Genomic DNA, 24,214 nt, shown 5'->3' with positions numbered 1-24,214 from the left:
TCGATGTATTTACCACCATATGATGTGGATGGAGCACAGTGTCTGCCATATGGGACGTCTTTAATAAATATATGATGAAGGGTAGCAGTGGTGAAAATGGTAATAATAAGATGAATATGAGAGCTATTTTAGATATACAATAGATAGGACTTGGTGTTCAACACACCAAATTGATAAAAACACAACATAGATTTTGATACAGTTTTTTTACACAAAGGTACATTTTAAAGAGAAAACAATTTAAAATGCTAAACGCCCTCTACATAAAGAATAGGCACTATTATTATGATACTGATGCCCAGTGAAGTCATCAATAATTTCAGGTTCTAATATGTGAGATAAATTATTATACACCTAACCAGAATTTACAAATTTAGGTTTTGAGAAGTAAGAAGATACTACAAGGTTTCACAATGGTCTTGAGCAGGACCAGAGTTTAAAGAGACTTAATGGTCCCATAACTATATATCCATCTAAGCAGAGAAGCAGTATGCGAAGACTATTTGAGATAGTATACAGGAAAACCAAATGGGACGCTACTGCAATAAGCCTGGCTGCAGTGATAAGAACCTGGCTAAAATGATGAGAGTTTTGAAAGAAAAAGAAAATATAAGGCATTATAGAAGAACAGTAAATCATTGGGTTTGATGAAATATGTAAGGCGTGAGGCAAGGAAAAGACATGAATGACTATTACTGTTGCAACAAAAATAGAAATGAGGTTTTTCCTCTCCTGATAACCAGGAAAATAAAGGGAACAGTGAACAGGCTAGAGAAGAAACATAAACTGGCATGAGTTAATCAATCCTAGTTTTATTTTAACTGTTACTAATCTGTAGTGTCTATAGTTAGATTTGTCCTTCACAAAACTAACCTGTCACCCCTAATCCTGTGTAATTTAGGTAATTTACACCCTGCACCTGATATTTACTCTTTACTCTCCCTATAAACTCTTGTAGCAAATAACCCCTTGTAGCTGTTTGCATTTCAGAAAGGAGGTCATATGTAGACCGATAACCCAGAGGCTAACGGACCCAATTACCAGGTTGCCTGACTCCAACAATGACTGTTTTGAAATAATGCAAGAAAAAGAATGCAAGACCTTCACCATTTTGATCCTTATCACTCACTTCGGACTTCGAACTCCCCTATAAGAATCCCTGTAATTCCCCAGGAAGCGGGGGGCACAGTTCTTGAGGCACTAGCCTGCTATGCCTTCCCTTTGCCTGGCAAAGAAAATAAAAAGCCTCTCTATTTCTAATCTTCCATTTCTCTGTCTCCGTATTTTTATTCAGCATTGGTGCACAGGGAGCCAGATTTGGCAACATTACTTTCCAAGCAGAGTGATAAGAGAAAGTAAGCAAGCATGGGAGGGGGAGGGAGGAGGGAGAGAGGAAAATAAGAACGTAATGAGGCAACAGAGAAACTGAGGCATAATCTGGTCTCAGAGAAATTAGAGCTCAGGAAATATGTTCACAAAATGGCACCAGAGAACTCAACAAAAATCGTCTCACGTGAACAGGAAAAATCCAATCACCCTTTGCCTGTATCACTGAACCAAGTCATTGCAAAAGTTGATGAAATATGGGTCAACCTCCTGCTGTTTTGCTTTTGTTTTTGATATTTAAGCAGTTGTAAAAGAAAGGCTTTTGTAACTGACCAAAAAAAAAAAAAACTGCCTTCCTAATATAGAAATGGAGAGTAGTATATAGCTCTTTACCATCTTATAGAGATCTATTTGAGTGGATATTTATTTATTCTTTATAAACACAAGTACATAATATTTGAAATTCCAATTTATTACAAGTTTACCCTTCAATGGGGCCCTTCCTCCTTAAAGATAATTTAAAAAACAACAAACAACCCAGGTGTCACTAAAGTGGGAACACGGACTTCTCACTGTTACCAAGAACAGACTGGCTCCAGGGTAAGAGGCAAGGAAGGTGTTGGTGATTGGACTGTGAAACTGTAACATCAGCGCTAACTCCAAGCCTGGGGGAGCCAGAACGGTAAACCTATCCAGCAGCCCCTGGAGCAAACCCCACTTTAAGAGGTTTTGTTCTCAGGTTCTGTGAGCGGCAATCCCCTTAGTGGATTTTTTTTCCCTTAATTTAAATAGGCACAGAAGAGCTTAGTTGCTCACATTTTCCAAATTCAAAGTTGATAGAAAAGAAAATTAAACCCTGTTTCGCAGTTTTATCAAAATCTGCCATAAAAGGGAAAGAAGACTACAAAGTTTTGCCTAAACATAACTACTCACTATGGGAAGGGGCCGCTGAGCCCCTCCTCCCGCCCGCCACATTTAGGTCCTTCAGCAACTCTCTCAAAATTACACTGCAAACTCATCTCAGAGCTCAGAGGCACACACAGACCTCCTGATTCCTAATGAAATAAATACCCTTCCTTATTCTATGTTGTCTGCGTTTACCACAAAATTCCATTTACCAGAAAACTTCATTCTCCAGTCAATCTGGTTAATCAAGATTTTACTAAAACACATTACTCAAAGGTAAGTAGAACTGTAGTATTTAGGGATGAAATGATCTGATGTCTGGGGTCTGGCATGTGGGAGATGGTGGAGGGGAAGAGGGGGTAAGAGGTATTGGAAGGGATGAAGATGAAACAGGAACATAAGTGTGATGGGTGGTACGCATCCAGATGCACCTCGGGAATAAAGGACTTATTACCCCAGCCGCTGAGAGCACTGGGCTGTCAGCCCCCACTAACGACTGCCCCAGCCAAAGGGAGACATCTTGCCGCCTTCCAGTAGGACAGCCCACATCCAACAACTGATCAATCCAGGGATAAACAGTAAAGGCCAGGCCCCCTCATATCAGTTCAGTATAGTTCTGAAGGGTCATTCCATCTTTGGAACTACCCCCAGGCTCAACTGAGATTCCTTCCGCTGAGACTCATTACAGCTCAACTTCTCCCTCTGGCCAAACCTGCTTCCCTTCCCCAGGTGTCGGGACTAAAAGCACTCCCTTATAAACCTGAGTGCTAATCTCCATCTCAGAATCTGCTTGCCAGGGAACCCAAACTGTAAAAATAAACGTTGAAGTTCCTTTTAGTACAAGAGTATTCATTACATTGTTCTTACTGTTTTTATGTGCTTGAAAATTTCTCTAATTGCTAATGGGTACATGGAAAGAACTTTAGTGTCCAAAAATCAGGGATTAAATAAATTATTAGAGTCTTACAATGGAACACTGCAGCATGAGATATGAAATAATCTCCAAAATATATAGTGGGATGAAAAAGTGCAGTACAGTGTATAAAATACATTCCCATTTTAGGTTCTAAAAGGGGTATATATATGTATCTACACACATCTGTAATACACACACACACAAACGTTTAGAATAATTCTGTAATTATACCAAATTAAAAAAAAAAAAAACAGTAATGAAAACTACCTCTGAAAAGGAAGAGTAAGAGAAGTAAGAGTCTGGATTGTGTGGGAATCCTGACTCTCAAGATAAATCCTTTGGCCTTAAGGGGTTTTTTAACCCGGGCTTTGTGTATTTCACTGTATTCCAAAAGACAGTTTAATAAACAAATTAATTAAATGGCCCACGGGACTTCTCTGGCGGTCCAGCAGTTAGGACGCCGCACTTCCACTGCAAGGGGCCCAGGCTCAATCCCTGGTAGGGGAACCAAGATCCCACAAGATGTGCAGGGCCAAAATAAATAAACAAATAAAATAAAATCCATGGCTGTGATTCACCAGGTTCTTTTATTTTAAAGATGCACATACACACACAACATGGAGTTTTCAAAAAAGCCTATAACTTTAACAAGTATTTGTCTTTAGCCTATAACTAGCTCCTCTCTGCTGTGAGTGCCCTGTCCCAAAACCTGTGATTCACTGCTCCTGCAACCACGTTTTCACAAGATTTTCTACACACTGGTGCAGAACACTCGTCACTTTGTGTGTAGTTATTTGTTTACAAATGCATCCATTCCACTAAAATCTGTTTCCCTGAAGAGTAAAACCAAATCATCGACGTAAGCCCACCATCTTTGTTATTTAATCATTATCAAGCAAACTGCATTTCACTGGGATTTGAGGTGACTTACCAGCACCTAGAATAGTTATAGACTCTTACTAGTGACCAATATGTACTTACTGAATGAAAAAACAGAGAATAACAATAATTAGCATTTATTAAGCTTTCACTGTGTGCCAAGCAAGATATTTCTGAGGAAGGAATATCTCATCTTTTTTGCTAAATCTAATTCTTCCTGGACTCTTTGAAGGATCTTACTCCCTTAATTATCCTTTCGCTGTCTACCATTTCACCTGTCTTTCAGTTCAATTAGGCTTTGTCCTTCAAACATGTTCACATCTCATTTTTGTCCAAAACACTTTCACTTGTTAATAGCCTCTGCTTGTAAATCTAGTAATCGCTCGCTCTCTCTCTCGCTCTCTCTCTCATTCATTCTTTCTCTCATTTTATCTCTCTGTTTCTCTCACTGTAATTACAATCAACATCTTGAAACCCACGGTCTTAAACATAGTGTTTCCATTTCCTTACTACAAAAGGCCTCATGTAATCTAGGTTCTATCTTCAAACACACCTAATCTAAGGCTGCTCAAAATTGCCCTCCCTCTACATGAAGAGGTCAACATTTCTCTAATATGATACTCCAGGAAAGAACTCTCCAATATTGCAGAGAGAAGCAAGGCCTTAGGAGAGAAGTGAGGAAAGAGAGGATTCTTTGACATTAATGGACTGTTGATACCTACTCTTTCTAACCATCTTACTCAGTCCTTACATTATATTCAGTCTTACACAGCTACTAGTTTGACACGGCTGATCATTTGCTAATTCTCAACCCTCTCTCTTTGGTTTCTGGTACAGCGTACTCTCCCAATTATCTTCTTCCTATTTTTTCAGCTTTATTCTGCCTAGCTATGTGAAGGCCTAGAAAGCCCTAAGAAAACTTCAAGGAACAAGGGAGGATCTTTCATCCCTGTTTTTCACTAGATTTGGACTTTTTTTTTTTTTTTTTTGGCTGCACCTTGCAGCGGCCTGTGGAATCTCAGTTCCCCTATCAGGGATTGAATGACACAGCAGTAAAAGCGTAGAATACTAACCACTAGGCAACCACAGAACTCCCAAGGGAATTTGTTTTGTTTTTTTTTTTTGACAGGTGACTTCTCAATTAAAGCCAAAAGACCATGGAATGATATTTTCAAGTGCTGAGGAAAAAATAAATTGTACACCCAGCAAAATTTTTATCAAGAATGGGGGTGAAACTTTCACATGAAAATTGATACAAGTGTCACCAAAAGACCTTCACAGTGCCAGTTATCAATTTATTGTTTCTCAGCTCCAAATTCACCCTTCTGCTCTACAAAAGTGGAGATGAGTTCTTTATTTTTTTTAACATCTTTATTGGAGTATAATTGCTTTACAATGGTGTGTTAGTTTCTGCTTTATAACAAAGTGAATCAGTTATACATATACATATGTTCCCATATCTCTGCCCTCTTGCATCTCCCTCCCTCCCACCCTCCCTATCCCACCCCTCTAGGTGGTCACAAAGCACCGAGCTGATCTCCATGTGCTATGTGGCTGCTTCCCACTAGCTATCTGTTTTACGTTTGGTAGTGTATATATTTCCATGCCACTCTCTCACTTTGTCACAGCTTACCCTTCCCCCCCCATATCCTCAAGTCCATTCTCTAGTAGGTCTGTGTCTTTATTCCCGTCTTACCCCTAGGTTCTTCATGACCTTTTTTTTTTTTCTTAGATTCCATATATATGTGTTAGCATACGGTATTTGTTTTTCTCTTTCTGACTTACTTCACTCTGTATGAAAGACCCTAGGTCCATCCACCTCACTACAAATAACTCAATTTCATTTCTTTTTATGGCTGAGTAATATTCCATTGTATATATGTGCCACATCTTCTTTATCCATTCATCCGATGATGGACACTCAGGTTGTTTCCATGTCCTGGCTATTGTAAATAGAGCTGCAGTGAACATTGTGGTACATGACTCTTTTTGAATTATGGTTTTCTCAGGGTATATGCCCAGTAGTGGGATTGCTGGGTCGTATGGTAGTTCTATTTGTAGTTTTTTAAGGAACCTCCATACTGTTTTCCATAGTGGCTGTATCAATTTACATTCCCACCAGCAGTGCAAGAGTGTTCCCTTTTCTCCACACCCTCTCCAGCATTTATCGTTTCTAGATTTTTTGATGATGGCCATTCTGACCGGTGTGAGATGATATCTCATTGTAGTTTTGATTTGCATTTCTCTAATGATTAATGATGTTGAGCATCCTTTCATGTGTTTGTTGGCAATCTGTATATCTTCTTTGGAGAAATGTCTATTTAGGTCTTCTGCCCATTTTTGGATTGGGTTGTTTGTTTTTTTGATATTAAGCTGCATGAGTTGCTTGTATGTTTTGGAGATTAATCCTTTTTTGTGGCTGCACCATGTGACATGCGGGATCCTAGTTCCCAGACCAGGGATAGAATCTGTGCTCCCTGCAGTGGATATGCAGAGTCTTAACCACTGGACTGCCAGGGAAGTCCCCCAAGGGAATATTTTTGAAATTTGATTGTTCTTTTAATAAAAGGCTTAAGATGATATTTACTTTTCCCCTTGTGATTCTCCCCAACGTTTTATTACAAAAAATGCTGAATATACAAAAAGTTTGAAAATAGTATAAAGATCACTCCATAAATAATATTTTGTCAAATTTCCTTTGTCAATACATGTGTATATAAAGAGAGAGATTTTTTTTTGCTGAGCCATTTGAAAATAACCTACACATATCATGACAATTCACCCCTAAATACCAAGCTTAAAAATAAGAACATTTTCCTTCATAAACACAATGCCATTATCACAATCACCATTATCAATACCATAATAATTCTCTAATAGTATCTAAAATCCAGTCCATATTCAAATTACTTCGACTGTCTAAAAAATATTTTATAATTTTTTTAAAAGCAGTGAGTAAAATATTCAAGTTTTACTGACTGCATTTGGTTGTGATGCCTCTTTACTCTTTAGTTCTAGAAGAGTTCTACTTCATTTTTCATATTAACTTTCACTCTTCATATTAACTTTAAATAAACAAAACCAATTGCTTGTAGAATGTTCCAGATTTTAGATTTGTCTGAGTTTATTTACAATGTCATTTTTCACATGTTCATCTATCTCCTCTTCTTCCTATAAACTGGAAGTTGGATCTAAAGGCATCATCGAACTCAAGTGAAACATGTTTGGCAAGTATCCTTCATAGGTGATGTACACTTCACACTGCATCACCACAGGAGACGTAACATCACACTGTCCCACTATCAGTGATGCCACCTACGACCACTTGACTAAGGCTATTTTCCCCTTTAAAACCATGAATAACCTATGGAATGATACTCTGATAAGACCATACTGTTCTGCAAAATCTCATGGGATACTGGTATCCCATGTGATTTCTAAAAGCTATAAAAAAAGATTACATATGAAAAATCTAGTATCAGATCAATGTTCATTTCTCTATGTTGCCTTTCTAATGCTCAAATGCAAAAGCAAGATGTATTTCTAGCCCAGGAATACAGGCATTTTCACCAGAGAGTCAATACTGTCTTGGTCTGTTTGCTTCCTGTGCCCCAAGGCAGGCCCTCTGAGACCTGCAGACAAAAACAAACTCAAATTCTCTCTCATGAGAACAGGCACACATGAACAAGGGCAAGCAGGCCTCCACTACCCACCTACCAATGGGGATTATGAAAAGCAGGGACTACAGACTAAATAACTAAACCTACTTGCCACCATTGCAATGAATGAAGAAAGAAATCTTTAAAGGTTTATTCAAATTCTCAGAACATCCCTACATAATTTGTCAAAAAAGTGTGTTCAAGTCAAATTCATGGTTTGATGAAGGAAGTAGTCATTAATATTATGAATTTTCTTTGTGCTTGTGCCTTTGCTATCAACTCATTGAAGACTTAGAAAACACTGAATCAGGTAATGAAGACTGTTTATTATAATGCAATGAGATAGCTAGATCATAAAATGCATGAAGGAATTACTGAGCTGCTTCCTCAGAACAAAGGGTGTCTGGAATTAAACAGCTGTGAGGGACACCACCTTCTGAACACCAAGCTTGTCGCTAAGTTGACAAGATAATCCTCTCTTATTTGAGTGGCAAGAAATCTCCTCCCAGTGAACTTGACACTTTAGGATGGCTTTGCTAAAGGAAGTTCCAGTATTCTGTTTCAAAAGAACATGTGGCATGAGCAGATGGTAACAGAAGACTACACTTACTTCTCATTGCTAAGACAGCCCTGAGCAAGCAAGAGCTGGGTTTTGAAGAACTGTAGAGCTATCTGGTCAAAAATAAATCACAATTTTAAAAATGATTCATAGATCTTGAGGCATATGAATCACGTTAAATTTCTGCAGCTACTTATGCTCTATCCATCACCAACCTGCCTCAGTTTCAAGAGTTACTGATTAACCTAAAAGCAAACTATGCCCACCAAGCCCCTACATTTTCGGTAAACAGATCCCATCTGGTAGAACCAACTTCAACCTTATCTCCCGAACCACCTCTAATCTCACCTCCATCCCCAACCATTCCTACTGCTTTCCCTCACACTGTCATCAAAACTCTAAACTGAGCACTGAAGCTTCTCATTGTTCATAAATTAAAATACCCAGAAGAAAAAACAAACATGCTTTCCCAACTAGAAGATGAACTGTCACAATATGGGGATCAGTAAGCTGTGTTGAGTAAGTATGAAGATTTGAGAGTCACACTAACTAGGGCAGACCCAGCTCCCCCATTTATTAACTGTAACCTTAAGGAAAAACGTACCTCTTTCCAAATCAGAATGTCCTCATTTGTAACATTATCCCCCTCCTTATATCAATGCATAGATCATAGAAAAGTTTCCACCTGTCACACAAATGCTCTTGACAAGGTCACCAAAACCTCCCCATTGCTAAACCCAGTGTCAAGTCATAATCCGCATCTTTCTTGACCTACCAACAGCATTTGGCATAGTTCATACTTCCTCCTCCTTGAAACACTTTTTCACTTGGCCCCCAAGTCTTCACACTTTCCTGCCACCTTTAGTAGCAGGCTAAAGTCCATGGCTTTAGTCTCTATTTTTCCTCATTTTCTGACCTTTAAATATTGGCATACCCAGAGCTTAGTCCTTGGACTTCTCTCCTCTGGCAATACTCCCTCCCTCCCTCCCTCAGTGATATCACCAAGCCTCGCAGCTTTAAATACCAGCTATACATTAACAATTTCCCAATTTCTAGCTGGTGGCTCTCTTCTGATTCCACATATGCAGTTTCCTACTCAACATTTCCATCTGGATAGCTAATAAGCTTCTCAAACTTGACATGTTCAAAAGTGAGTCTCTGGTCTTCTTCCCCAAATCTGCCCCTCCCACAGTCTTCCGCATCTCAAGTAATGGCAAGTCCATCTTTAGAGCTCCTTCAACCACTTTAGGTCTCTGCTAAAATGTCATCTTCTCAGTGAGGCCTTTCCTGACCAGCATAAATTGCAAAATCCACCACTCCCACGGTATTTTATTATACTTCTCCAGAGCACTTACAATCATTTAACATACCAAGTGTCATACTTATTTATATCCTGTCTGAATCTGCCACTATAACACAAGCTCCAAGAAGGTGATGATTTTTGTTTTGTTCTATACTGTATTCCCAGGGCCTAGAATTTCTGCCACATATGAGGTACCCAAATATTTACTGAATAAATGAACAAAGTAATGAATGACATTCATTTGCTTGGCTTTAAAAATGTTGTACCCATCAATAAATTAAAATACATCTTGATTTTACATGCTTCAGATTTCAGAGTTTCTTTTCAATGAATTTTTCTATAATAGTGCCAACAATTAATACAATTGTTGTATTAATCAAATCCCTGTTAACGTACTAATTGCTTTTCCCCAGCTGCAGGTTGCACCTATATTCTAGCCTCTTTTACTCTGTGACACATACACAAAAAGACATGTCTTAGGACCTATGCAGCAAATCACCTAACATGGTTTACATTAACTAATCGCTACCACACTCACCAAGGCCTGTTAGTGAATCACAAAACTGTTTCAAACTAAGTAAACTGATACTGCATTAGAGCAAACTTTTCATTCCCATTAATGGTGGTTTTTTACTGTTTGTTTGTATTTGAAATGTTTAGAAAAAAGAAGAGCCCTTAAGGAAGACAGCCAAATAAACAACTTGAATGTGAGAACAGAAGGTAACTGGCACATTCTATCAATCTGTTATCATTGACATATACTAAATACCAACATTCAGAGAGAAATATGTATGTGCAAAACACTAGTAAAATGTTTCCAGTGAGTTTGAAGGGTCATAAATTACAATTGCTAACTGAATGGGAGGCAGTGGTTAAAAAGCCACGTCTTTCCAGTAGTTTTCTATTCTACAAGAGTCTACAGAATAACTCCCAGTACTTCAGAAATTTTCTCTGCCCTGAACTGACCAGGGTCCTAACACTTTATTGTTCCAACATTTTTTGACGACTACTAACACAAGAAACCATCAGCCCAAAAAACCTACATTTTCATTAAACATCACCAACACATTTTGGAAAAGATGCCTAATTTTATTTAGAATATTTACTATTTTATGAATATCGTGTATATGTTACTTAATAGAAAACAAAAAAATTCCACTTGGACAGGACTTTCTGAATGCAGTCATGGTGTAGGACTTCTTCCAATAATATCTTTTGTGCTCTTATCAGCAAAGTGGCTTTAAGTATCAGATACAGATCAAGGCAAATGAATGTGCACAGAGTTCGAATTCTAAGTTAACATCACAATCATAGCATCTATAAGTAGAAAGGTAAGGTATCCTCTTATTGATGACAGGATCTCACTGAGCCATACATAAGCTCTCAGTTGGTTTTGCCCACGATCACTGGCGTGCATATATGTAAGATTACAAACTCTCTGTAAAGTGCAACAATGAATGGACAAAATGGGACTAGAACCTATAAACCCCCATACTCTAATCATTGAGTTTATCCATCGCAACAAACAAAACAGTGTCACAGAGAAATGTAACAGATAAACCAGGAATAAAAGCACTACCTAGTTCCAGGCCTAACTCTACAAGTACCAAAACTATTTCAAGGTTTATACTATGGATTTTGATCTCTGTCTAGTAGAACACACACACACAAAGGTAGAATATCAATATATGAAAATCAGTAGCATTTTCTTCTATCAGCAATAATCTACTTTAAATTAGTATCTATTCACGATATTTTTTAAAACTGCAAAGAATTTCTTCCTGCTCAGTCATAAATGGAAAGCCATTCCATGCTCTTGGATAGGTGATCTAATATTATAAAAATGTCAATTGTCCCCAAAATAAACCTATAAATTCAATGCATACTAAATCAAAATTCTAGTTGTGCTGTCTTTAGAAACTCTAGCTCCAAAATATATAGAAAAGAATAAAAATCCACAAATAGCTAAGCCAACTTTGAAAATGGAAAAAGAATGGAAAACTTGCCTTACCAGAAATTTAACATCATTAGCCATTTGGGAAACATAAATTGAGACCACAGTGAATTATAGTGACAATTACCAAACGCTGGCGAGGATGCAAAGAAACTCAATCTCTCATACGTTGCTGGTGGGAATGTACAATGGTGCAGCCACTCTGGAAAACAGTTTGGCAAGTTCTTCAAAAGCTAAACGTACACTTACCATACCACCTAGCAATCACATTCCTAGGCATTTATCCCAGAGGATGTGAAAAATTATATCCACAAAAAAACCTGTACAAGAATGTCCATAGGCAGCTTTATTTGTAATAGCAAAAAACTGAAAACAGCCCCAATGTCCCAGTGAATGTTTAAACAAACTGTGGCACATACATACCATGGAATCCTACCCAAATTACACAACAATTTGGATGAGCCTCAAAAATTGTCTCACCCAACAATTCAGATGAGTCTCAATCTCAAAAAGTCACATGCTGTCTAATTCCATTTATACAGCACACTTGTAATGATCAAAGTATAGATGGAAAATTGACTAGTGAACAGGGGTTAGAGATAATAGAGGAAGGGAGACGGAACTGACTTGAAAGGGGTGGCACAAAGGAGGTCTTAGTAGTGATAGAGTAGTTCTGTATCTTGACTGCAGTGGTAGTTACAGGTATCTACCTACACAGGTGATAAAATGGCATAGAACTATATACAGGTATTGTACCAATGTCAATTTCTTGGTTTTGCTATTTCACCATAGTTGTATAAAATGTAACAGTTGAGGGAAATTGGGTGAAGTTATATGAAATGTAACCATTGGGGAACCCAGACCTCTCTGTACTAGTTTTGCAACTTCTTTAATCTATAATTATTTCAACATAAAGCTAAAACAAAATAAATAGGAAAACTTACTCACGTAGGAAAAAATAACCATACAAAGCCACAGTACTAAAACAGCATGATAGTAGAGCAAGAGCAAACAAATAAGCCAAAGGAACAGAATGCAGTTTTCAGAGCTTCTATGAGAGGTTAATATACAGTAAGTGTGGCACCACTTATCTGTGGGAAAAGGAGAGAATGACACTAGGAAAACTGGCACACTATATGGAAAATAAACTGGATCTCTACCTTGTGACATGTAAAAAGACACTCTGGATGTATTCAATACCTATAAATTTAAAGGAAAACTATAAAGTTAGTAGTACATAAAATAGGTAACTTTGTGACACAGAATTGGGGAAAGACTTCTTAAACAAAACCCCCAAAACACAAACCATAGGCAAAAAAATTTTAATTTGATTATATCAAGTAGAAAATTTCTGTTCAATGAAGGACATCATAAAAAAAAGTTATAGACAAATGACAGAATAGGAACAGATACAATATTTAAAGGACTAGTATCTAGGAAATACAAGGAGCTTGTGAAGGTCAACGAGGCGTGAAACCTCAGAATAAAAATGGGTAAAGGAATAAACAATTTTACAAAAGGGAAAACCCAGAAAGATAAAATGCCCATGAAGAAAGGCTCAAACTCATGAGTAATAGTGAAATGAAATTTAAAATGAGATTTCACTTTGCATCCATTCGTCTGGAAAAAGCAGGGGGCTGGATAACACTAAGCATTGGTGGGGTTACAAGGATACAGAAACTTTCCCAAAACACCTGCAGGTGTAGAGACCACAGCAGCTTGTTCTGGAACACAATCTGGCAATCCTTCAATAAAATATATGAAAACCCTATGATCCAGAAATCACATTGCTGGATATGTATCTCAAAGAAAGCATCACAGAGGTCTAAAAGGTATGTTTATCACAGTATTGCCTAAAGTGGTAGGAAAATGAACGTTACATGGGTATCCACAAATAGGACAGCTGGCATATAAACTGTAGTAGATGGAAATTCTGAAGTACTGTGTATCAGTTAGAAGCAATGGACAGCAACACAAATAGATCCTTAAATAGTAGAGAGTAGGGAGCGAAAAAACTTTAATGAGATCATGCATGATATCATCTCTATAAATTTAAAATTTGGGTGCCCAGGGGGACTTCCCTGGTGGCGCAGTGGTTGGGAGTCAGTCTGCCAGTGCAGGGGACACAGGTTCAGGCCCTGGTCCGGGACGGTCCCACATGCCGCAGAGCCACTAGGCCTGTGCGACAGAACTGCTGAGTCTGTGCTCTACAGGCTGCGAGCCACAACTACTGAGGCCCGCGCACATGGAGCCCACGCTTCACAGCAGGAAAGGCCACCGCAATGAGAAGCCCGCGCACCGCAATGAAGAGTAGCCCCCCCACCCCCCGCTCGCCGCGGCGGAGAGGGCCCCGGCGCAGCAACAAAGACCCAATGTAGCCAAAAATAAAATAAACAAATAATTAAATAAATGTAATATAAAATGTGGGCACCCAAAACAACACACATTTAATAACATACCAACAGAAGGATACACATCATACATGTCAGAATGGTTGTCTATGGGTTGGTGGGCAAGGGAAGGGAGTGGAAACTGGATATAAAAGACAATGAACGGAAAAAATCCGGAGATACACGTTGAACAGCCCAATGATGATGACTGAATTGAAAAAATTAACTCAATCCTCTGCATTTGAGGTACAAAACAAACTTTAAGGACTCACCTAACATAGAGGACACCACTAAGGCTAAATGTCACCCTACCTTCCGATGGCAAAGGCACAAAACCAGCTCGCTACCTTTAGAGTTTGCGATGCTAAGCCTGTCACACAGATAGACCACCTCGCTTCCTCTGCCTCAAAACATAGCTTATATCCAAATGAAAACCAAAGGATATATTGTAAGATCTCACTCAGTCCTTGAACCAGTCCGCGTTCCTGTTTCTTGCCTTTGGTGAAATGTCTTGGAGTTAGGGGCTACCTCCGAGGTTCAGTAACTCACTGAGTCCCACCCTAATCACGGAGCTGAGACCTGCAGAGCCCACACTCTCTTAGCTGAGCTGCCTCCGAGGTGGAGTACCCAGGGTGGACACTGGGGCAGAGGCAGCCATGATAGCTGCTAGAAGCTGGGGTGATGCTCTCCCCACTTTACTGAAAAGGCTGTGGGTAACATTTGCCAGTTGTCACTTAGTTATTATTCTGTGTTGGAATATGAACCTTAGTCCCAGGATCTGTGCTTTTTACCACTTCGCTATACTAAGAAGGCTCTGAACTTGAACCCAAGTGTAAATAAAGGTTGGTATTCCCCCCTATTAAAAAAAAAAAAGAAAGAAAAGGCTAACTATCTCAAAATTTAAGTTCCCACAGTGGTATTCAAACAAGGCAAAGCCCAGTCCCTTTGAGTTATCCAGTTATCAAGATCTTTTAAAATTTAGCTACAGGTGGCAATAAGAAAAAACAAAGTGTACACTCCGGTCTTGCTGTTAAGTAGGGTTTGAAGCATTTTTAAAATAAAGATAGACACTTGAATGAATTTCTCACAATAATCTCTGAAAATTAACAAGGCAGGTGTGGAATCTAAAATATGACACAAATGAACTTATCTACAAAGCAGATACAGACTCACAAACAGAGAGAATAGACTTGTGATTGCACAGAGGGAGGGTGGGGGGGAGGGATAGATTGGGAATTTGGGATTAGCAAATGCAAACTATTATATATATGTACAACTGAATCACTTTGCTGTACACCAGAAACTAACATAACATTATAAATCAACTGTACTTCAATTAAAAAAAAAATTTTTTTTTCTGGTTGCACCGCACGGCATGCAGGACCTTAGTTCCCCGACCAGGGATCGAACCTGCGCCCCCTCCAGTGGAAACAGGGAGTCTTAACCATTGGACCACCAGGGAAGTCCCTTAATAAAATACATTTTTTTAAAAAAGGAAATTAACAAGGCATTTACTACGTATTTATACTGTTCTGCTTGCCCGATTTGAAATAATAAAGGCATTTCAACGCATTATTTTCACTTTTAAGCTGTCCTCCACCTCCATACTGTCACAAATTACTTATAAAGAAGTGTGTGTGTATATTTCAAAAACTCAATCAATTTCACTCATATAACAGGCAATTCTTGACATCCTGCCCATAAAGCCCTAAACAATAAACGTTGGAAAGAGCCACAGCTTGCCTTTTTTGGCTCCTGGCAAATGCTAATGCAAAAGCAAGCTGTAGCTCTCACTGAACCCTAAAATCAGCAGCCATCAACAATTCCAGTGCTGTCTGTGATGCAACTGTAGCTGCCATAGTTTCAAATTCTAGGACCTAAGAAACTTACATAGCAAGTGAATCAAAACATAAAACGCAATTTTTGAATCCAAGGCAGGGTATTGCTAACTCCAAACATATAGTTTCAGAACACTGGGACCCACTAGTAAGGGAGCAGGCATATAGCAGGAATCCTCTTAGACCAAGTCTTAGGGCAAAGGGATGAGAGCGGGCAGGTGTACTAACAGACGTCTCAGTACCTTAGGCAAGGGCAAACCAAAGAGTACCAGGAGAGGCTATGTGTACCCCAAAAGCAAGCACAGCATTTCCCAAAAGCACTGTTAAGAACCACCCACCCATCAACATTAAGCATCTCACCCCGTTTAGATTGCCACTGCGGGCAAGGCGGTCCCATCTCAAGACCAAAGCCAGTGTCACCAGTAGCAAATGTCACTCACTAGGCCAAGGAGTCCCAGAGACCCCTGGCAGGACCCACGCCCCAGGCACAGGCGCCTAGTCGTGGGCCTGAACCTGCAGGCGCCGCACAGACCAGAGCTTCCAGCAGCTGCGCTCTGACAGCTGGCACCGCCCCCAGTTGGAGCGGAGCTGTGACCCTTGAACCCCGGCCTCTGACCTTCACGTTGAGGGCACATTCCGCGCTGGGGTCCCCCCCGCCCCGGGGAAGCTCGAAAGCCCTTTACCTGTCACAGCTTCATCTTATGCCTCGATGTTTTCTGTCCCACCACCTGCAGGCGTCGTGGCAAAGAGGACAAGGCGAGGACGTATCCAGAGAGGAGGTGGGGTGGGCAAATCCTGGTGGGAAAACTTTGGACTGTAAACCCAGCCCAGCCTCCGTCTCTCCAGAGAGGCTGCAAGCTGCCGTTGCCACCGCCACCGCTACCGCCGCTGCAGTAAATCAGCTGACACCAGCCAACTGACGTGACTTTCCCGGCAACTGTCGCAAAAATGAGGGGGAGGGAAACTCCCCTCATTTCCCTACAAGCCTGGCCTAGGCCGGCTCGAAAAGAGCGGCCTGCGTTACCATGGAGACCAAACGGAGGCTACCATGTCAGCTGTGGGCAGGGAGTGTATGGCAGCCATTTTGGTTATGGGAAGGCTGGTCTAGGCTTTCTTCTCGCCTCGGAGTCCCATGCTGGGAGGACCAAGATGGAGGGATGGATGAAATGGCAAGTCTAGGTGTTTGTGTCCTGTGACCAGGATGTTGCAGATTTAGTCTTCTGCTCCCGAGACTCGGTCCAGACTCCTGGAAAGTGTTAGCTCTGGGACTTGGTTACTGTTTTCCTCTGACCCCGATCTTGGCTGTTGGCTCCGATGCACAGGGCCAGAGGAGGAACTCGGCTACTTAACTAGGGGAAGTCTGACCTTGTGCAACATTCCTGTACGGGGGAGAGAATGAATGTACACTCGTGTGGGCGGCAAAGAGTGGTGGACGTAAGTTCTGCATTCAGAGAGGCATGTATTCGGATCCCGGTTCCTCCACTGCACACTGTTAGTGTCATCTGGGGCATCTTGCTTTTTCTCTTTTTTCTCCTCAGTATCCCCACATACGAAATAGGCATAATAACCTCGTGGATGCCTAGAAGGTTAAACAAGCTCAATAGATGTTGATTACTTATTATGCTTGCTTATCTGCCTCCCAAATATTTGGTGAATGAGTGAATGAATGAATGGTAACCAAGGAAAAAACTCGTGCTATGCTGGTGACCAACAGTCAGTTGTGTTAAAAAGATAGACAATATATTCATTCCCTGGCTTTGTTTTTCCTTTGTAATCTCACTAATGGGTTTATAGGACAAGTAAGAATTCTATTGCAGTCCTCAGAAGTTACTGTGTGTATGAATCACCTGGGGAGCTTGTTGAAATGAAGTTTCTGATTCCGTAGGTCTGGAGCGGGGTCTGAGATTCTCCCACTCTAACAAGCTCCCAGGTAATGCCCATTCCTGCTGGTCCTTGGATCACACCTTGATTAGCAAAGTCCTCTTGGATGGGCCCTGAAGCAGCCAATTAAGGCATCAGAACAGAGAAACAACTCCTTCAGACTGGATCATTTCTTTGTTAATTTACCAAAAGACAGCTAAGTGTTGGTTTGGTCAAAAACCAACAAAAGGAATGTTTTATTATTCCTGCTGTATGCACAACGTAGAAATTGTGAGTTAAGTTTCATTCAAGGAACTTAGGACTATAGACCTGGAAATAGCCTCTCAGTAGCTCTGAGGGGACTGCTCCTAAGAGGTTGGGGAGTAGCCAGTTTATAAGAATGAAATTTTGGGTACTTCCCGGGCTGTCCAGTGGTTAGGACTCGGTGCTTTCACTGCAATGACCCGGGTTCAATCTCTGATCAGGGAACTAAGACTGCACAAGCCTAAGATCTCGCAAGCTACGCAGTGAGGGGGGCGGGGGGCAGGGGGTGGAGGGGTGGCTGAGTGCACCTTATCTGGGGAATACATGGGTCAAGCATACATCTTCCTAAAAGATTATTGCTAATCACACACACACACACACACACACACACACACACACAAATGTATCTCACGTTAATGATTTTAGTGCTTTTCTATGTATGGGAAGATGCAAGAATCTTCCTTAGAAATGCATCTTTATTATTTAGGGGCCATACATCCAAAGCACAGAATGTTCCATCCTATTTTTCTCCACTCTGAATTCCCCTCAGGTCAGTGGGTTATATTAACCCTTTATATAACTGGATGATGAGCAAGACTCTTCTTTTTTTTTTTTTTTTTTTTTTTCCGGTACGCGGGCCTCTCCCGTTGCGGAGCGCAGGCTCCGGACGCGCAGGCTCAGTGGCCATGGCCCACGGGCCCAGCCGCTCCGCAGCATGTGGGATCTTCCCGGACCAGGGCACGAACCCGTGTCCCCTGCATCGGCAGGCGGACTCTCAACCACTGCGCCACCAGGGAAGCCCCAAGACTCTTCTTTTTGTTTACATATTCCCTCCTTTTGGTCATAAAGTTGACCATGTTTTGGGAGGCATTTCATGACCAATTTGTCCCACAGCACTAGGAATGCTCATTCCTGGGTCAGGCAAGGATTTTGTTGAAAGGCTATTCAAATGCTATATCTGGATTAGGCCCTGTTAATAACCTAAAAATTCTCTGGATTATGTTTTTTACTAGTCTATTATGATCCAGGAATTGTTTCTCCCTTGTTGCTTTTTCCTATAACTAGAGTTGTACTATTATAGGTAATTTTGTATAGAGCTATATATGTGATCAATTGCCTCAAGACAATTAGCCATCATTTGTTTTGTCAGAGATCTGGTTACACATCAAGTAATGGAGCAACAAGGAACAACAATCTTATAAAATAGGATATAAGTAATATAGGTATTAACATTAATAAGGTCATAGTATAGCAGCGAGAGACACAAAACGTCTGAAAACAACAAAGAGAAAAAATTAAAACGCTTATTAGTATAACTAGTTGTAATCAGGATCGCAATAAGCCAACAAATCCAGGGGAGCCAGATAGAGAAGCCAAATTCTGGAAAGATCAGGTAGAGAGAAAAGGATAAACGTCTTATCTTCATTTCCAAAGGTATAATTTATCAACTTGCTGCTCATCATAGTTGGCATAAGAGGAAAGTTTTACTCTTATCTGGAAAAAAAATAGTAAGAGCCAGTAATATTTAAGAGAAAAAGTCATAAAATTGTAAATTTTACTCATCAGTTCATTCAGTCGCATGTAATTAATTCTTGTTGATTTAGATCTTTTGTTAGTAGTTTCACAAGCCATCAGGTTTTCCATTACAGTTTTGTTATTTCTTACCCAGTTCAGTGGTATAATCTAAAAATTATCAGAAACCTATATGTGTCAAAAAGTCCTTTTTATGAATCTTCCTGAAGATCTTCAGTTTTGTAGATCATCAGAGTAAAACAACAACTGTCTATAAATGACAAAAGACTGAAAATGGCATGGTTAAAGATCTAATTACAATACAATTGACAGGGAAATTTGGTTATTTCTGTGACACACAATACATTAAGATAATAACTAGATTTATGATTGATAACATACCAGGACATATCCAAATTTTAGTAATTTCATATAATAACACTTATCCACACAATATGAACTAAGTAGATTTATCATCACTATTTGACAACGTGTCCTATATAATTTAACTTACCAAATATGCCTAATTATGTAGTGTCTCTCTTTGAGATGTTTCAGGAGCCCTCTGAAGCATCCCAAAGTGAGCTAGAGATCGAAAGAAATTCATTTAGAATTTGATTTGGGGAAGCTTGTCAAGTAGAATCATAGTTCACTGTGAAACAATACTTAATTCAGTTAACCAAAGTGACAATAAAAGATTTTAAAGGCAAAATACAGAAAGTTAACAGATCACTTAAAAGGCAAACAAACTGTTTTCAATATGTTATCAAAAAGCAGATCAATATTCTGAGAAATTTTTTTCTTTTTAACAAAGAGAGAAAATCAAATTCTAGTTTTGCACCACCTTACCTTTATTATTAAAATTTATTTACATACTTAAATTTATTCTACTCTTAGCCAGTCCTGACCACACATAGAATTCCTTTCGAAAGATTCCTTCTTTCTCCCAAACCTTTTACTATGTTTTATGTCTTTATTTGTCCGTCCCTTTTCCCCCCATTTAGAAATAACCAGATTTAAGACAAAATCACTTTCTTTTCCCTTAAAAAAATGCATTTTTATTCTTTATATCTTTTTTCCTTGCATCTGAAGATGTTTTCCTTATTAATTTAATTAATTAGACATTAGAGTTCTTAACCTTTAAAAACTTTAATTTGTAGCGAAAATTAAGAAATAAGTGATTATGAATTGTCTTTTACGTTCGCATTCTATAGATTGGCAAACTTACAATTACTATTTGTGATTTCTAAAAAAAATTTTTTATAGAAAATTTCTCAGTGCAGCACCAAACATACTTATTAATAGTCCTGGGACTTCCCTAGTGGTCCAGTGGTTAAGACTCCACCCTCCCAATGCAGGGGGCATGGGTTCAATCCTTGGTCAGGGAACTAAGGGCCCGCATGCCGCGCAGTGTGGCCATAAAACAAACAAACAAAAATAGTCCTGAATATCTTTAGTTTCTCTGTAAAAGGAAGCCTATGTTCAGTAATTAATGTTTCAGTATCTTATTTTACTTGGTAATCATCTATATATTTAATAAACTTCTGTCATTTAACTGAACTTAGCTAAACTTTAAGGTTTCAAGTTACCAAAAATCTGGAGAAGGTATTTTTAAGTAGACATACTGTTGACTGAAGAAAAAACAACCTAAAAGTTGCAAGTTAAATTTTATTTGGGGACCTTGTTGAGGACTCTAGCCCAGGGGAAAACCTCTCAAATAGCTCTGAGAAACTGCTCCAAAGAAGTAAGAAAAGAGCCAGGATATATAAGAGTCTTTTGCTAGAGGGAAAAAACACACACACACACACACACACACACATAGTCAAACATCAAAAAATTACAGCTAATCACAAAAATAGGCACCTCAGGTTAATGATTTTAGTGCTTCTCTATCTATGGGAAGATGCAAGAATCTGGGCTCATTGAAATTATTCCTTAGATATGCATCTTAACTGTCTAGTGCCAGTATCCAAAGCAAATAATGCTTCTTGTCTTTCTCTATCCTGAATTCCCCTCAGGGTGCACCACTTCGGGGGGAGGGGTTCGAGGGGCTACAGTGGCTGATGACTTGAACCTTGTTTACTGGAATGGCAAGCCACATTCTTTATTTACTGGAATGGCAGGCAACATTCCCTGTACACAATGCCATAAAACAAAATTACTTTTAAAGAGTTCACCTAAAAGCTCTTACCCCATTTATATCTATTTAATTTACTTGTTCCCAACAATTATGTTTAGCTTATGCATGAAAATTTCATGAGATATTAGACCAAGTCAGCCCTTAACCCAAGCTATTCTCCTTGCAATAAATTTCATAACAGAGATAATACTTGAAAACTTTTAGTAAACCTAGGTTCATTACAAGTAAGACATGTCTGTATTAATTAAACCAATAACCTTAATCTTTAATACTGAATATTAATTTAATATTGAATATCTCCCAGATCACATAAAGTTGAAATTCATTTAGGTTAGTTGGTATAACATTTAGAAATATTTAATTTATAAACATCTACTTTTAAGTAAATTAAATAGAACTCTTTAACAAATTGATTTGGTAATACCATCTGGAGGTAGAGACAGATAAACAGCTGTAACCAGAGATCTCACAGCTTCATTTTAAAACTTAGTCAAGAAACATGTATTACAATATAAAACTTACTAGTTTATAAATAACAGTGGAATAAGTTAAGTTTATCAGCTCAAATGGCTAAGGCTTTTTGCTACTTGCAGAAAAGACTTTTTTTATTTTCGGCCGTTCTGCGCAGCTTATGGGATCTTAGTTCCCCGACAAGGGATTGAACCTGCACCCTCAGCAGTGAAAGCGCAGAGTTCCAACCACTGGACCACCAGGGAATTCCCAGAAAAGACTTTTAAGATTTGCATTCATCCTTGGCAAAACCTTAAGGAGGCTTTGAATTAGATTTTGGGTGAGGGAGCCTTTCCAGCAGTTTGAATTTTATTTTTTAATCTTTTTAATTTTTTTTTGGCTGCGTTGGGTCTTCATTGCTGTGCTCTGGCTTTCTCTAGTTGTGGCAACTCTTTGTTGCGGAGCACGGGCTCTAGGTTGTGCGGCTTCAGTAGTTGTGGCTCACAGGCTCTAGAGCGCAGGCTCAGTAGTTATGGCGCACGGGCTTAGTTGCTCCGCGGCATGTGGGATCTTCCAGACCAGGGATTGAACCCATGTCCCCTGCATTGGCAGGCAGATTCTTAACCACTGTGCCACCAGGGAAGTCCCATCTATCAACTCTTATACCTTTAACCTTAGTCTCCATTAGGACTCCATGACTCCTTGGTCTTACAAGGAGTCTCAGAAATTTTCCTTTTTTAACCCCCAGCCATTTTATCTATTTTTGTATAAAAGGGTTTTGGGGTCTGCAGTGAGGGGTCAAGCTAAGGGAACCAGGCCTTTTGTCTATCTTTAACTTGATTAATTGGCTTAACTGTTGCCCCCAAGCAATTTCTGGTTGGTTATCTCAGCGTAATTTTTTTCTGGGGTGTTAGTGGAGGTTGGCAATCTGTCACCCCTCTTTTTTCTGTTTTCAAAGCTTTGTTCCCTATGTCAGGTTTGGATAAAATTACTATTGAAAGCTGTGTAATGGGTCATTGTGCCGTTTGTGAGCTTAATGCCTCTAGGTGTGAACCTAGAATTGTTTCAGCTCTTTTACATGTCTTGGTTTCTCTCTCCTGTAGTATAAAACTGCCATGAGTGCTCAGAGCACTGGATGGCCAGACCTATGTGTGCATCCCCAGACAAGCAAGTTTCTTTAAATTAATAAATGGGTTTCACTATGGGACAGCTGCACTATATGAAGACTTGCTTCTACCACTCCCGCAAGTTTCCCAGTTGCCTGAGAAGGATGTAAACTGGCCAGGGGGAGTTCTGTCCCTTATCTTCAGAACTGAAAGCTCTCATATGGTATCTTCACTTTTATTCCAACAAATTCTGTTAAAGTAACCAATTCAAGGAAAAGAACAGACCAGTCTCCTACCTAATCACCCAATCCAAACCTCCCCAGTGTCTTTCAACTGAGCAATCCCCTCAGTGTCTTTCAACTGAGCAAAATCTTCCCAGTGTCTTTCAACTTAGAATTCAAGGTACCTCCTTCCTGAACTACCTTAAGTTCAGGGAAACTCTACTAGCTCATAATGTGGAGTTTATACACCACAGAAGAAAAATCAGGATCATCAACCAAGACAGGAAATCCAGGACCAGGAGAAACTCACCGAATCATGTGGACTCACCTAGGAGGTGAACAGGCACAAGGGGCCCTTGCTGGTAGCAAGGCTTCAGACCCTTGTAGAGTTTAGGCAAAGGAGAGAAGTCAGCTCTAGGACCCTTTGTGGTCACCAAAACTGTCAACTGGAAGAAAAAAGCACAACGTAAAAGTTGTGAGTTAAGTTTTATTCATGGACAGGACTGAGGACTGTAGTCCAGGAAACAACCTCTGTGTAACTCTGAGGGGACTGCTCCAAAGAAGTAGGGAAGAAGTGCATATATGTATGTGTGTGTATATATATATGTGTATATATATATATGTATATATATACATATCTATATATAAATTTTTTGGCTGGGAATACATGTAGTTAAACATACATCTTGGTAAAAAGATTACTGCTAAAAAAAAAAAAAGATTACTGCTAAACACACACACACATGCACACACAGGCACACACACCCCCGATAATCTCAAGTTAATGATTTTAGTGCTTTTCTAAGTATGGGAAGATGCAAAAGTCTGGGTGTCAGTGAAATTCTTCCTTAGGTATGCATGTTAATTACCTAGGGGCCCGTATATCCAAAACGGCATACTTTATCCTATTTTTCTCCATTCTGAATTCCCC

General features: G+C 39.5%; 1 protein-coding gene across 7 annotated transcripts in view; it reads right to left on the bottom strand.

The window, feature by feature from the left end:
• WDR7 (WD repeat domain 7) overlaps positions 1–16,621 on the bottom strand; it is a 375,177-nt gene extending 358,556 nt beyond the window's left edge. For 6 of the 7 annotated variants that reach the window (XM_089895232.1, XM_089895231.1, XM_089895230.1 and 3 more), the window contains exon 1: positions 16,414–16,621. The gene's annotated coding sequence lies outside the window, so the exon portion shown is untranslated. Of the gene's footprint in view, positions 1–16,090; positions 16,346–16,413 lie in introns of those variants that run through there. The other variant, XM_089895233.1, reaches the window with a different exon arrangement.
• Positions 16,622–24,214: the final 7,593 nt, after the last annotated feature.

Source organism: Delphinapterus leucas, chromosome 14 (genome assembly GCF_059928025.1).
Source record: "Delphinapterus leucas isolate spDelLeu-1000000601 "Yukka" chromosome 14, BTC_Dleu_Yukka2, whole genome shotgun sequence".
Lineage (NCBI taxonomy): Eukaryota > Metazoa > Chordata > Mammalia > Artiodactyla > Monodontidae > Delphinapterus > Delphinapterus leucas.
This window is presented reverse-complemented; position numbering and strand designations above follow the sequence as displayed.